This window comes from Scyliorhinus torazame, chromosome 3, assembly GCF_047496885.1.
Source record: "Scyliorhinus torazame isolate Kashiwa2021f chromosome 3, sScyTor2.1, whole genome shotgun sequence".
Lineage (NCBI taxonomy): Eukaryota > Metazoa > Chordata > Chondrichthyes > Carcharhiniformes > Scyliorhinidae > Scyliorhinus > Scyliorhinus torazame.
In genome coordinates this window covers 143,607,758-143,624,037 of record NC_092709.1, presented here as the reverse complement: position 1 = coordinate 143,624,037, position 16,280 = coordinate 143,607,758, and the positions used below count along the sequence as shown (strand labels likewise).

At 42.8% G+C, this 16,280-nt stretch overlaps 1 protein-coding gene across 5 annotated transcripts in view; it reads right to left on the bottom strand.

Annotated features, from left to right (window-relative positions):
* Positions 1–16,280, bottom strand: part of shroom3 (shroom family member 3) — a 646,833-nt gene that overhangs the window by 86,387 nt on the left and 544,166 nt on the right. Inside the window, exon 1 of one of the 5 annotated variants that reach the window (XM_072496334.1) lies at positions 12,819–12,939. The exons of the other annotated variants lie outside the window; for them this stretch is intronic. The gene's annotated coding sequence lies outside the window, so the exon portion shown is untranslated. Of the gene's footprint in view, positions 1–12,818; positions 12,940–16,280 lie in introns of those variants that run through there. 5 annotated transcript variants of the gene reach the window in all.

The window sequence follows — 16,280 nt, the reverse complement described above, 5'->3', positions numbered from 1 at the left end:
AGGCTTTTGGGATTCAACATGTCATATCAATGATGATTTGTCTGGGGAGTAAGTTGAAAAGGTCACAGAGTTTAAGTCAGAGCCTGGGTGTATTCAATTACAAGTAGAATGCAACAAACAAAAGACAAGCCTAAGCAAGGATTTTAAGAAAAATAAATTTAAAAGGGCACATCATACTGTAACAAATGTCATTGCTCTGCATTCAGGATCAAAATATCTTTGGCCAGATCAGTTTTCAAGCTTCTGAGCACCACATCTGACAGCTGACTTGTTGAGAGGACACAGGATAATTTGGACATTTCGTTCCCAGTGACTCGAATGGAAAGAGAAATCAGCAGAAATGTAAACCTCAGCCAATTTGTTATCACCCATTTTACAAAGTCAAAATGCTGCCACTAAACTGACTGACAATGCATTTCCTTATTTAGTCAGCTGCTTTGGTGAAACTAAATTACATCATCAATAGTGAGCAGGCACTGTGAGCTGTGTGTTATTAAAGGCTGCAATAATAACAGATCACTTGGGGATCAGTTTGCAAAACAAAACTGCACCTTAATGTTTGACTTTATGTCATGGCTTCATATTAGGAGACTGAGTTAGAGTTCATAAATGGAACCAGAGGTGGTAGCAAACGGGCTTTGTCAACAAGGGTAGGTAGCTGACGTCAAACATCAGGCGAATGCTGAAAATGATAATGACCCCATCCGGGGAGAGAACACCAGAAGGGATCATCTCCCTGGACGCAGAAAGGGCCTTTGACAGAGTCAAGTGGAAATATCTCATCGAGGTACTCGAGCGGTTTGGACTTGGATCGGAGTTCGGCGCCTGGGTGAAACTTCTGTACAACGTTCCCATGGCGAGCGTACCGCCGAACACCACCAGCTCCAAATACTTCCAGCTGCACAGAGGTACTAGGCAGGGATGCCTGCTGTCCCCGCTTCACCTCCACATGCGGGGGGCTGAGCCTACTGCAGTTAAAGTAGTATACACAGTACACCTAACCAGAACCCGAACAAGTTCTTTCCGGAGGTGGAGGACAAACGTGAATGATGGAGGCCCAGCCAACCATATCCACATGTTCTGGGCCTGCCCCAGACTTGTCGGGTTCTGGACAACCTTCTTTGAGGTAGGGTGGTGGGGGTGAGGGTGGAGCCATGCCCATAAGTGGCGGTCTTTTGGGTTTCAGAACAGTCAGAACTCTTCAAGGGGAGGGGGACCGACGCCCTAGCCTTCGTCTCCCTAATTGCCCGCCGAAGAATCCTGCTCGACTGGTGATTGGCAGCACCACCCAAAGCTGCAGACTGGCTGTCCAACTTGTCGGAATTCCTCCAACTGGAGAAAATAAAATTCATCTTACTTGAGCCGGAAGAGGCCTTCGAAAAGACGTGTAAACCATTCACCAACTGTTCCAAGACCTGTTCGCAGCTAGCAACCAATAGAGCAGCGGGGAGGAGGAGGGAGGCACAGAAGAGCTACAAACTGCAAGCGAAAAGGGAAGGAATGGAGGGAGGAAGGGAAAGGGGGGGGGGGGGAAAGAAAACCCCACAGGGGGATCACGGCATACAGGCGGCATAATATTTCTTTATACAGCTTATCCAGCTAGTTAGAGAGCATTAATTACGCACGCTAAAGCCTCAAGGAAGAGCTGTGTAATTGTAATAACATTGAGTTAACACAGCAAGGCAGAGATATGCGCTCCACTGAATACCTTCTTCACTTGCTCAAATCTGCGTTCATACTGAACAGCCACACGCGAGTGCAGGCCCAAGAAAGGGTAGCAGTGGAAAATCCATAGCTCCCATCTCCTTCGTGCATGGCATGCAATTTGTGAATTTAGTCTAGAAATTGGTACTGCCAACAATTTGTAACTACTTATAAATTTGAGGCTCCAGATCAATAACAGGCTATCTTTATGGGGCATTTTTGCATCTGTAACAAAGTACAAGGTCCAGAAATGTGACAGCTGCATAATAGATATTGGGTGCGATTTTACCACAAAATTTCTACGTGTCATTTTGGGCAGATTTGGTGGGGTGTTCCTCACCGGCTTGTGAGCCGGTCAAGCCCACACTTTGAAATATTTTCATCATTGTGGGGAGCTGAACTCACCGGCAAGACGGGCTCCTCAGAGATTGGGACGCCATTTTGAAAGGGTGCTGCAATCACTAAGTGAGCTCCATGCTCCACCCCCCCCCCCTACCCCCGCCACATCTCCACCCATGGGTAATGTCAACTCCGCACACATGGGCATTACCATACCCCGCCTCCAAGTGAGGACACCCAGCTATTGGGTCACTGAGGGCCCTCCCCTTTTCAAGCCATCCCCATCTCCTCTTTCACCTTCCCTTTCAGGACCCCTGCCCTTCATCCCCCAACACTTAGGAGGCCCCTTCATACCTAACATTTATCACCCAACCCTTCATACGCCCCTCAACCCCATTCCATGGGCATGGCCCCACCCCTCAAGCCCCAGCCTTTGACAGAGCCATCTTGGCAACTGAGACTGCCGCCCAGGCACCCTGGCAGTGCCACCCGGACATTCTGGCAATACCAGCTGGGCACCTTAGTAGTCCCAGGGGTCTCCAATGGCCTGGGGGACCCCTCCGGTGCCGCTACGCCTGGTCCATGTTTGTGTGGACCAGTGCTAAATGGCGCCATGGTGACGTCTCCCAGGCCCAGGTGTTCGTTCCTGGGCTTAGGAGAATCCAATGCATGCATATTGCTCATTTAAATATGTTTATCTGGATCGCGCCCTCAGTAGACGAGATCCAGATCTTGACGTCTCGCGAGATCTCGTAAGGCATTCCGAGCATCGCAAATCTTGCAAAAGGCCTCTTGCGAGATTTAATGGTCTCGTCGCATCACTGAGCTGGATGGAATGAGGCCACTCGATCGCATCCATTGTCTTTTTAAAATTTTTTAGAGTACCCAATTCATTTTTTTCCAATTAAGGGGCAATTTAGCGAGGCCAATCCACTTACCCTGCACATCTTTTGGGTTGTGGGGGCGAAACCCACACAAAAACGGGGAGAATGTGCAAACGCCACACGGACAATGACCCAGAGCACCGCGGTATTGAACCTGGGACCTCGGCGCTGTGAGGCCTCAGTGCTAACCACTGTGCCACCGTGCTGCCCTGCGTCCATTGTCTTAAGAGTCCTGGGAGAAACTCGCCCAGGATCGCTTCATCAGGCACGGCCAAACACAAAATGGAGCAACCTCTTTCGAAAATAAGCGCATGGGAGGAGCAGAAAAAAATGGAAGGAGAGGACATCCTGAGCTAGTAACTAATCCAAAACTCAATCGCCTGTGGTACCTTGCCCTATTTTTTACGCTGAACCGTCCGTGAGCCTTAGCGGTTACCTATGCACCCATCGGAAGCTGACGCAACACTTCAGATGATGAACATGATTATTTTCTGCCTCGAAGGGTGAACAAGAAAAAAATGCAAGCGATGCAAAGTAAAAGTATGTCTTGCATCTATAGATTAGTCGAACGACTTAGGGCGGCACGTGGCGCAGTGGTTAGCACTGGGACTATGGCGCTGAGGACCCGGGTTCGAATCCCGGCCCTGGGTCACTGTCCATGTGGAGTTTGCACATTCTCCCAGTGTCTGTGTGGTTTCGCCCCCACAACCTAAAGATGTGCAAGTTAGGTGGATTAACCACGCTAAATTGCCCCTTAATTGGAAAAAAATAATAATTGGGTATTCTAAATTTAAAAAAAAAAGTCTAACGACTTGGCATCTTGACCAAATATCCTTTGTTTCGTTCCTTTAGAAATTTGTTACCTTTTGTTGAAAATGCCTCTTTCCCTGACTGGATAGTTTTGGATAAAATTTGCAGCAATGCTAACATTCGAGAAGGTAAGCTCCTGGCAACCACTGACGAACTTATAAAGCCTATGCACAAAGGTATAGGGGCCACTCTTGATTAGTCAAGAATGACAACATGACAAAATAAAATGTTTGAAAAAATAGTCCTAATTAATGACCTGCTACAATAATTAATGGTCCAGAAAACAAATAGACTGCACAATCCTAACAAAAAGGACAATAAAAGACAAATAGTGGGTCATTTTCCCTGATTAATGAGCCGCTTTTCAGTCCATATGGTTGTGTTCAAGGAAGATTTGTAGCTTTGACCTTTATGTCTGACGAAGCCGAGTTCCTTGTTTTCTTTTAATCTCACCTTTTGAGATGGGCACTGGCAGTTAAAGGACAGATGTGTAGTGACACTCACACAATAAAGTGATGGTTTCTCAAATTATTTCACTCAGGCTGGAGTTATATGGCACACTTGAGAATACAAACCAATGCAATATACCTCCTGGAATGGGTTTTGCACCTTAGGGTTTAGCTTAAGGTTATGTCATCACTTTCGCATTGAAAACCTATTTTGTATCAACACTAAATGGTAATATAGATGATTGTTTATCCAACTGACCATCTTAGATTGTATGCAGGGCATTGCATGTGCAATTCTTTCAGGAAAAAAAGGTTTTGTTTTTTTAAAAACACAAATGTTAATTAGTTAATTATTATATTCAAAATAAAATGTCCTGAGTTTATCTTTTTAACATAATGATTTAATATTTTTTGTAGCATTAAACGGACAGGATCTACTGCTGGGTAAATGTCATGTTGGGAGTGAGAAAACATCGTGAACCAGTACGGCAATCGGGAGCTAGAAAAGAAATACAAAGAATTAAGGACAGCGCGGTGGTTAGCACTTGCTGCCTCACGGTCCCAGGTTCGAACCCGGCTCTGGGTCACTGTCCGTGTGGAGTTTTGCACATTCTCCCCATGTTTGCGTGGGTTTCGCCCTCACAACCCAAAGATATGCAGGCTCGGTGGATTGGCCACGCTAAATTGCCCCTTAATTGGAACAAATGAATTGTTAAAAAAAAGAAATACAAGGAATGAAAACTTGGGCTGGAAACATCTCTTCTGAACTCTAGTCACCCTTAATATCCTACATGAGGTATCCTAGCTACTGTTACAGAGTCATAAGAGTTTTACAGCACAAAAAGAGGCTCTTTGGCCCATCATGTCTGTGCCGGCCATCAAGCACCTACCTATTCTAATCCCCTCTTCCAGTACTTGGTCCATTGTCTTATATGCAATGGTACTCAAGTGCTCTATCTACTGTCTTGTAGATATAAATTTTAAAGACCGCCATATTCTCCAATGCAGCAAACATCCATTTAACACAATGCTGAGAAAAATATTTTTCAACTGGGGAACTGAGTAATAACAATAAGGGCATAACAAAAGGGGGGAATCGCAACAAATCTAAAATTGATGCACTGGTCAGAGCTTCACTGATAATACAGTGAGGCTGCTGATGACACCAAGATGATCATTAAGGTTAGAGTTAACCAAGATTTAGACTGGCCCTGGGTCACTGTCCATGTGAAGTTTGCACATTCTCCTAGTGTTTGCGTGGATCTCACCCCCACAACCCAAAGGTATGCAGGCTAGGTGGATTGTCAACGCTGAATTTCCCCTTCATTGGGGGGGGGGGGAAGAATTGGGTACTCTAAATTTATTTTATAAAACCAAGGTCTAGACCAGTGTATTATATAGGAAAGGATAAAATAATTTCTCTCATGGGAGAAAGTTCTCCAGTTTATAAATTGATAAACAATATTCCCTAATCGGGTAATGCAGGTAAATATTGATATTTGATGAACACTGACCTGGCGTGAAATTGAGAGTCCCTATAGAAAACTTTGTTGCAAAGCATGTAAGTGCCATGCAAACGTTATGGAAGACCATGGGTGGGATTCTCTGTTCCACCCACCCGTTTTCTGGTGCAGCGCACCCCTGCCGGCAGCGGGATCCTCCATCCCAGCAGCCGGCCAATGGGGTTTCCCATTGTGGGCGCCCCCACGTTGTCGGGAAATCCGCGGGTGTGAATGCGCTGCTGGCGAAACTGAGGATCCCGCTGATGGAGAATCCCGCCCCATCAGTTTCCCGAGGGTGGTTGATGTAGCATGATAGACACTGATCAGAGACCAAATAGTTCCTTGCAAGACACTTGTTCGACGCAGCTGTCACACTAGCATCTAGCCAATGTATAAAATGTCCATATGTAATCCATAGAAAACAGAGAAAATCTAGCATAGCCAATTTACTGCCCTATAATCAGCATAATTTTGGGAGAGACATTCAGCCATGGACAATGATAGGATTGATAGTAATAGGAGAGGGAAGCATAACTGTCCTCAACATCAAAATAGTTTTCCACCAGTATAGCACTAAGAAGCTGGTAAAAATCACACCATGCCAGGTATTGATTACTTCTAACAACCCGCCCAAGATGTTTTTCCCTCCTGACCTTCAATGGCACCACGACTGTTGAGTTCTTCACCGGCATCAACTTGGGAAATCTACATAGTCCTCGTGAGACTTTCACTTCCTTCACTTGCTAAAGCACACCACGTGTAGACTGTATTCAACATGGCCATTGTTATTCAGACTATCCCAGCCAAAATATCTTCCCAAAGATGATTGTTGGCCAACATTTCAGTCATTGGCACTGAATTCCCATAAATTGGAAATTGCATGCAAGATTATCGATACGAGCAATATGTGATGTACCCAACAAAATATAGCTCAATGACGAGGCATGATCAGAATAGTGTGGAGAAATTTACTCTGCATCTAAACTATGTTATAGCTAACTTTGGAGTGATTGGGACACACAGTGTGTACATAAAACTAGGAAATACCCAAGTGAAAGAAAGAATGAATGTGTATTTACATGCAACCATGCACAATCACAGGACACTCACCACAAATAGAACATAGGAATTAGGAGCAGAAATAGGCAATTCGGCCCTTTGAGCCTGCTCCGCCATTCAATCAGATCATGGTTGATCTCTTCCTAGTCTCAAACCCACCTCCCCACCTGTCCCCATATCCCTCAAACCTGTTTTTAGCAGAATATCAGAAATATGTCTACCTCCTTCTTGAAACCATTTAATGACTCCGCAGATAATTAATTACTTTCGAAGTATAGTCACTGTTATGCAGGCAAACACAGCACCCAACTTTCACATGGCAAGCTGTGCTGAACAAAACTGAGATACGTGGCTGGGTAAATTATTTTTGTTGTAGGTCAAAGGATGAATGTTGACCAAACGTTCTCTTGCTAATGCTTGAATAGAGCCAGCGTGTTGTTAGGTGCATTGAGTATGCAGAAAGGACCTCAGTTCAAAGTCTCACCAGAAATGCATCATTTTCAACATATTCCCAGTAATGCAGTGAATTATCAACCGGAGCCCATGATCTTCTGCCTCAGAGGGGAAACTCCCACCGACAGAATCAGAGAGACTCCAACCGGCAGAATCAGAGTGAGAGAGAGAGACTCCCACAGGCAGAATCAGAGAGAGAGAGACTCCCACCGACAGAATTGGAGAGAGGTTTCCACTCAACTTGACAAACAAAAAAGATTGAAGTACAATTTCTCCATAGCACACAATGAAAGCAATACAATGACTGAAGTTGATTGGACATGATGAGATCAGAGGCTATTGACACTCCACACTCCTGATTGTCTCTCACAGACATTGACAAATGAATACTGATAAAGCTGCAGGGTGGTTGCTTAAACTTGTAAGCAAATGTCACAATTATTAAAGGCCAACTAACTTAGTTTTTGTTTCTTTTTGAAAATATATTAGGTATTAAAACCAAAGCTCGACAGCACCGCACTTGGGTGATGCTTTGCATATTGGCATATTATTAGTGGAGTACGGGGCAGCACGGTGGCACAGTGGATAGCCCTGCTGCCTCAAAGTGACGCCCTGGTTCGATCCTGGCCCTGGGTCACAATCCGTGTGGAGTTTGCACATTATCCCCGTGTCTGCGTGAGTCTCACCCCCACAACCTAAAACGATGTGCAGGATAGGTGAATTGCCCATGCTAAATTGCCCCTTAATTTGGAATTTAAAAAAAAATTAGTGCTGTACACTACAGAGCAAACTATCATCAGAAACATACACGTCAGCTGATCAAAGTGAGTCACCGTAGATTTGTGATGGGTTGGTTATGTCCGATGTATCTTTTTGAGAAGGTGGTCACTTTCATGGTGTATAGGGGAATATCCATGGATTATGTCGATATGGACTTTCAACAAGTTCAACACAAGAGTTTCAGCAAATTCCCAAAAATGAAAGTGCATGAAACTGGAGCTAATAACGTGATGTGGGTGGTAATTGATTGCAAGATAGAAAATAGTGCAGCGATAAAGGATGGTTTTTTTCTCGGATTGTCAAGATGTGACAAGTGGTTTCCCCCAAAGATCTGTACTGGGGCCTCAGCTCTTCAGCCTATATTAATGATTTAAAGAGATTGAGTTTTTTATCCAGTTTTTTATTTTACACTAAGTTAATTAACAGTAAATTCTCAGAATTGGAACAGGAAACTGCAAAATATGGACAGCCGATTGGAATGGGAAAATCCATAGCAGATGGAGTTCAATATTGGGAACCGTGAGGTTCGGATCAAAGTCAAATCAATATATTTTCTTAATGGTGAGGGACTAAGAGATGTGGAGGAGCAAAAGGAGTAAGTACATCCAGGTGTACAGATCATCATAAGTTAGTGAAGATATAGAAAAAGTAATAAAAAGGTCAATGGAATGGCCTTTATTTCAAAGGGGTTGAAATACAAAGTGAGCAAGTTGTCCCTTAGTTCCTTGGAGTTTTGGAAAGAGTTCAAATTATGTATTGCATCCACTTTCGGGCATGGGCTTCAGGAAAAATATATTGGCTTAGAAGAGGATACCGCACAGGTTTATCAGGATGTGTCTTGGTTTAAAAGGTATATTATGGAGGCAGATTACATGTACTTAGTTTGTGTCCCCTATATATTTTATAAATAATGAAAGGATTCAACAGGATAGATATAGAGAAACTATTTCCTCCAGTGGGGAATGCAGAATTAGGGAAAATTGAGCGAGGCCATGTTTTTTTCAAAGAAAGGCCAGTGGAAATCTGGAACTCTCTCTCCCAAAAACTGTGCGCATGTTGGGTCAACTGAAATGCTCAAAACTTCGATTTAATAGTCTTGGTTGGGACGGGGCATGATGGAAACTTGTAGAAAATTGAGTTAGTGTCCAGATTAGTCATGATCTAATTAAATGGTGAAACAGGCTTGATGAGCTCTGTGGCCTACTCCTGTTCTCGTCCTCCAACAAGTGGAATTTTCTAAGCATCTTGCTTCAATAACTTGAACCCCACAGTAAAGTGATGGCATCATTTCGAATTGAACTGTTGCCTCACGACGCAGAGGTCCCAGGTTCGATCCCAGCTCTCGGTCACTGTCCGTGTGGAGTTTGCACATTCCCCCGTGTTTGCATGGGTTCCGCCCCCACAACCCAAAGATGTGCAGGGTAGGTGGATTGGCCATGCTAAATTGCCCCTCAATTGGGAAAAAAAAATGAATTGGGTACTCTAATTTTTTTTTAAAACGTCATTTCTAATTGAGAAAATCCAGTCTGCCAGGTATAAAGTAAGTTATGCACCAACTATAAAACTCTGAACAAGTTGAGCTGAAAATGGATCACAAATAACTTTTAAGCAACCTCCATATTATGCTACAACAATCTGTAATGAACATGCAGATATTGGCAGAGGCAGCTTTATTTGTACAGGTACAGGCAAAAGTGTCCCGAGCAGAGACGTGCCCTTCAGATTTTGCTAAAACAAAGAACTACCAAGGTCTTTTATCAATAAATGCAGATTGATGGCATGATAATGGATTCATGAAGCTAGACAGGTCTGTGGCATAGCTTTCATAGTTCACATGCCTCGACCTCCAGCATGGTAATAAAGTGCACTTTGAATCTTAGCTAAAGGGCTAAAGTGGCAAAACTAAAGATACTGGTTAGTGCGGAATTGAAATGGAATGCAGGAACGAAAAAGCTGTGTGAAATCAATGCTGGTAATCCTTAACCATTTAATGGTCTGATTGCATCGACCTTAAAAGCTCTCGCTTGGCACCAAGCCCTGACTTCAGCAGAACTCTTTTAGTTTGAAGCTTACTTTTATTTATTACAGTATTTCAATCTTTTTCCTGTGAAAAAGAATTGTATTAAACTGTACATATTGCCATTGCTCTGCTCGTGGATCCTCCAACAGACCAGAATTAACAAGAAAACGAAGAGCGCAACAGTGTTGGCCCAACAGCAGCCGTACTGTGTCTTGGAAACATTTTGTTCAAATCAACACAATGATTCTATAAATAGCGACTAGTTTTTCCAGAAGAAAAACCAGTAACACAAATCCCAGGCCAGGTTTAGAGAGTTCAGCCCTAAAATCTGCAGACTTGGATACTTCACCCAGCAAAAATGGTGGACGTGACGGCCACTGCCACTGAATGGCCATAGCGAGTGAAGCCAAGCACGCTGGTGGAAGCTGCCAGCTAAGGTGCCAAAAACAAATTTTTCATATGCCCCCCCCCCCCATTTAATTTACAAATTAAGGTGTTTAACATGTTATTTAACAAAATGTGACTCCTCCCCTTCAACCTTTCTCTGAAGTCAAGACTGCTGATGTTACACCAGGCTCAACCGGGGCTTTGAATATTCATGGCCTTGTAAAGGTGGGTGCAGTTCTATTCCTATTAGGCCAATACAGAATCTCCAACTCAAGTCTGGGCCTCTGTCAAATTTGTAGCCAATCTGGCAGACTCCTGTTAGACTTATGGTTGGAGTCCACCATAATGACTTCAGATTTTTGGAACCTCCCATGATTTGTAAATCCAAAATGGCTTATCTTTGTTGTGCTTCAAAGCCCGTTCTGTGGCTACTGATTCCTTCCTCTTCTTGGCACCAGTCTGGGATTAAGCCAAACCATTTGCAGCCTCGATGTCACATATGACCCCGAGATGAACTTCTGACTTAATTTCCATGTCATCAGTAAGACTGCCTATTTCCACTTCCACTTCACCCAACTTTGCTCTTGCCTCAGCTCATCTGCTACTGAAACCCTCATTCATGTCTTTGTTACATTTAGACTTGACTGTTCTAATGTACTCCTGGCTGGTTTCCCACATTCTACTCTCCGTAACCTTGAGGTCATCCATTGTCCGTGTCTTAACTCACAAGTCCTATTTCCATATCACTCCTGTGCTCGCTGACCTACACTGGTTCCCAGTCAAAAAACATCTTGATTTTAAATTCTCATACATGTTTTCAAATCCCTCTGTCGTGTTGGGTGTTCCGATATACAAACGAACCAACACGGTTGTAGATGGTACAACTCTGTTTTATTATTCTGTACAATAGCTGTTAACTTCTGGCTGTGGTTCGTACTTCACCAGTTAACCTGTGGACCCAGCCCTAGCACTATCTTAGAGAGGTACTCAGCACATGGTGTATGTCTGAGTGGCACGCTGTGAGCTCTGTGCTCTGAGCTATCTCCTGGTGGAATGAGCAGGAACTGTGGTGTTCCCTGTTTTATAGTGCGGATGATTGGCTGTGATGTTGCGTGTGTGTTGATTGGTCCGGCAACCTGTCCATCAGTGTGTGTGTGTGATTGCACCATGATTTGTTAATATGGATATCATGACACCCTCCACGGTTGTAATCCCCCCCCCATCTCTGTAATCTCCTCCAGTCCAATTGCCTTCTGAGAAATCTGCACGGCTTTAATTCAGGTATCTTGAGTATCTATGATTTTAATCGCTCCATAATTGGTGGCCCGTGCCTTCAACTGCTTGGGTACCAAGCTCTAGAATTCCCTGCCTCGACTCCCACCTTGCTTCCCTCCTTTAAGACACGCCAGAAGGAAGTTTCCATTTTCTGATTCCTCTCTCCCTGAATTCACTGCTTGTGAAAATGCCAAAGGTTTCCATGCTTCAACTCAAGCTAGGTGACTGGAGACCGTATATCCCCTTGAGTACGAAGAGACTAAATCAGGTTATGGCATTCTATTCTTATATTTTACACTTTTCATATTTTCATTGCAATCATTTGCTCTCCATCCTTGTATCCCTCCATGCTGCACAAAACTCCAGAAATAGAGTTGGGGAGGGTGGGAAGAGATGGGACAGGGATAGAAATAACTTGTCAGGTCTCTGTAAAATTTACCTCAAAACAGCCTTTATAGGGGTGTTCATCTGAGTAGCATTAATGGACACACTCACTAATTTTCAGTCTTTCTGGCGATGACTCTCCTCCAGCTGATTAAACCAACCAGGGATTGCATGTTTTGAAGTAAGTGGCAAAGAAAAAAATCCAAATCTGACCCTAACTCAGATTGCACGAACTCAGGGTCACAAGATTGTTACAAAATAATTACAATGTAAGAAACCACAATTTAACAAAACATAGAGCGTATTACAGTAGATCTCAAAAATCCTTTGATAAAAGTTCAATTACCTACCCAAGATCTGATTTCAGAGGTATTGAGAAATGAAATACAAATTTAAAAAAAAACTTGGATACATGACCTGTGCTACATTTTTAACATTGTTATATTTTTGTACAGATTGACATGGATATCCCTGCATTCAGGAAAAGTGACTAGTTCCCTCATATTTAGTTCACCGAAACAGGATAACACGATAAAAATTTGGAACAGATTCTGTACTTCAAATTTTACACCGCTTCTTTTAAAAAAAAAAGATATTTAAGGTCCACAGTCCATTTAACCTCTTTTAAACTCACAGGGTGCTGCATTTTCAATCAATTAACTCAACTTTCTGATCTCCCTGCACCATTCAGTGTTTCCAAGAACTGCAAGACTTAGGAGGGTCGAAGTAGACAATAGAGGCAATTAAATAAATATAATATGACCAAACTTACAGAGTGCTTCCTTTCAGCAAAAGCCAGTTTACTTATTATTTTGTGCCAACCACAATCTTCGCCTTCACCTGTTTTTCTTTTAGTCGTAGTCTAAAACGTTTCCCTGACATGCTGCTCTCTGCCAGCGTGGATCCGAGGCACTGAAAACTGAACTGGGAAAGGGAGAAGCTGTGAGCTCAGCCTTGCCCTTGTCTGGGCAGGCATCCCTGTCAAAACAAATAGGGCGCAAAGCTTTGCAGAGAAGCAGCATTCCACAGCATTGTTAAGATTGAATATATTAGAAACCGAAAATTGCAAGAGAATAAGATTCAAGTTCAAAGGTCAGGTATCGAAGTGCATTGTTGAACTGCCATTGTTTGAGAGCAGCAACTGGTCAAACGGAGGCTGTGATTATGCATTCAGTGAGTGAAGAAATTAAGCAAAACTATTATACCACAGAAAACAGAACCAGGAACTATGAAACTCCCTCACGATGTAAAGTGAGAGACATTTTCAATGGCAATAAAAGAGCAATCTGTGGAAACTATATGACACGGAACCTTGGAGCACCAGTGTATAGTATTGTATAATAGACATGCACATATCCCTCCAAAACCCCTCCCCCACCCACTTCACGGTGCTCCCTTCTCTCGAAAGGCTATGCTGACCTCTGCTCAGTGATGGTGGGGATATCAATAAGAATCTTCTGCTGGCTGCTTTCACACAGCTCAGGATGGACAACTAGAGACTGGTCTCGCTTCGGAGTTCTTCTGCAGTGCTGATTCACCCCATTCGCAGAATCCTCTTCAGTCACATTGTCTCTGCCTCCATCCCTTGCCAGTCCTTTACTCTACATTACTGATGGTTCCCCAATCCCTCTCCTCCACCACTGGAGGCTGACCTTTGAATCACTGCACACCTATCTTCCAGCATTTCTTCTAAAGACAGTCACTGTACCCGTGCTTTTCAGATCTTCAAATGCCTTCTGGAAACCTTCCACTACCTAAATTCCTATTTTCCCTCTTGGTTCAATCTCTCTCCAAGACATATCTGAAGATCAAAATAAAAGTTGATATTATTGCTGGATCCACACAAAAGTTGATCACAAGGGCAAAAAAGGAAAAATAGGAACAATTGCAAAACAATCTCTGTTCTGAAGATGAATGCAATTGTTTTGTAACCTTGAGTTAAGGATGTTAAACGCTGAATTATTGATCTATTTAATTCTTATTAAAGTGCCTAAAGTAAACTTTCAAACTACCTTAACATGATAAGATTTTCAGCAACATGAACGATAAAATTACATCTTAGTAAAGCTTCAAAAGCTCAGCTGGTCAAACTCATGCATTTAGGGGAACATCAAAGTGTGTACTGATAAGACAGAAAGTTACATTCTCGCTATTGTAAATGCCTCCAAGATTGATACTTGAGTTTTAAAGAATTTTTCACAAAAATGCTCAAAGGGCTGATAAATTAGTAGCAGAGAGCTACAGTAGTAATTAATGATTATCAACCTTAAACACTTCACAGTGCACCTATTTTTAGTGTAGGCTTATTTATTGTTTGAACCAGCCCTCAAGAAAGCAATCACTTAAGGTAGTGATATTTCAAATAACTGAGATTCCATCGACGTTGCAGAATGTGGGTGGAGATTAATCTGCTCACCAAGCCGCCAGCCTACAGAAATCTATTCTAATGCAAATAGTTAATCACATTAGTTGTGTGTGTATAGAGAGATTAATATTTGTTCCATTCTCAGCACTGACACTTTGTACAGAAACCCAATGTCAGAATCAAGAACACTCGGAAACCCTTGCAGCGGGGATTTTGGAACGGGAGGGCCCAGATATACATTTGTAGCTAAACCAGTGAGTGTGCTGCATATAACTGCACAATTATATGAGCTACCCGCCCCCTCCATGCCCCCCCCAAAACACACACAAAATGCCAGATTCCTGTGCCCACTAAAAGCAAGACAACCATAATGCCAACAGCAGGTTGCACTGTGAAAACTGATGCATAAATGTCCCAAGGCACTTCACAAATGTGTAGGGAAAATAAATGTCAAACCAAAGAATCAGAGATTAGAAAGATAAACTCTTGGTTAAAAAGGTGGGATTTAAAGAATAAGAGTGAGGAGGTTTTCAGGAGACACTTGCAGTTCATTCCGGTCTCTAAACTACTTTGCAACAAGACTGCATTTGATCTTGCCTCAAAGTGTGCTAATGTTGGAGCCTAACGAGAAATACGTTAATCATTGAATCCCTACAGTGTAGGAGGAGGCCATTTGGCCCATCGAGTCTGCACCGGCCTTTTAGAAGGAGCACCTTACCTAGGCCCAACCCCCACCCTATCCCCACTAGGGGCAATTTAGCACAGCCAATCCACCTAACCTGCAGAAATGAATTGGGTACTCTAAATTTTAAAAAACATTTCTGATGGCGACAAACCACAACAGATGCTCGAAAGCTAGACAGTGCTAAATATGGATCATTTTGACTGTTCATAACCTTCTTCAGTAATAGCTTGACTATCTGAACTCCTTTTTCTGCTTTGCCATTTGATTGCGGGTATAATGAATTTGATGTTACATGCCTAAACTCATAGTGCTGTGCAAATGCTTTCCATTCTTTACTGTTGAAACATGGTCCATTATCACTCATAACTGCCTCAGGTAGTCCATGTCATGGAAACATTCTTTTTGTGTGCATGATTACACAATTTGCTAACGAGCTAGATAATTGTGCTACTTCTGGATAGTTTGAATAGTAGTCCACTACTAGCAAATATTCTTTACCATCAAGGTAGAACATAGAATATACATTATAGAAGGTAGAATAAGTCTATCCCAACTTTTTGCCAAGGAACTGACACAATTTCACCTATTTCCATCAGTTTCCTTGCTTGTTAATATTGATATCGTTGACAAGTGGTACACTTTTCCACCATGTTCTGTATGTTTTTATTTATGCTTCGCCAATATACAGTATCTCGCACTCTTCTCTTACATGTCTCGATTCCAAGGTGACCCCCATGAATCTTTTGCAATATTTCCTTACGCAGCGACTGTGGAATTACATTTCTCTCTTGCCTCAGTATAAAACCATTTGCAACACTTAGCTCCAATCGTATGTTCATACTTAGAACATGGACCTTTCGGCCATCCATTTTTGAGATTTTGTATCACCATTTGTAATACTTCATCTTTCTCTGTTTCTTCAACAATCAGTTTTGACTTTGCATCGGACACTGGTAGTGTTTCCGTGATCATATCTATATGAACCTGCACACCCTCTCTCATGGAATTGTCATCTTGTACTGTTGTAGCTCTGGGCAACGCATCCATTACTACAATGTGCTTGCCCGGTGTATAGATTAATTCAAAGTCATATCGCTGAAGTTTCATTTTCATCCACTGAATGTGAGGTGACATCTCACTGAGATTCTTCTTGATTATTGTAACCAACGGTCTATGATCTGTCT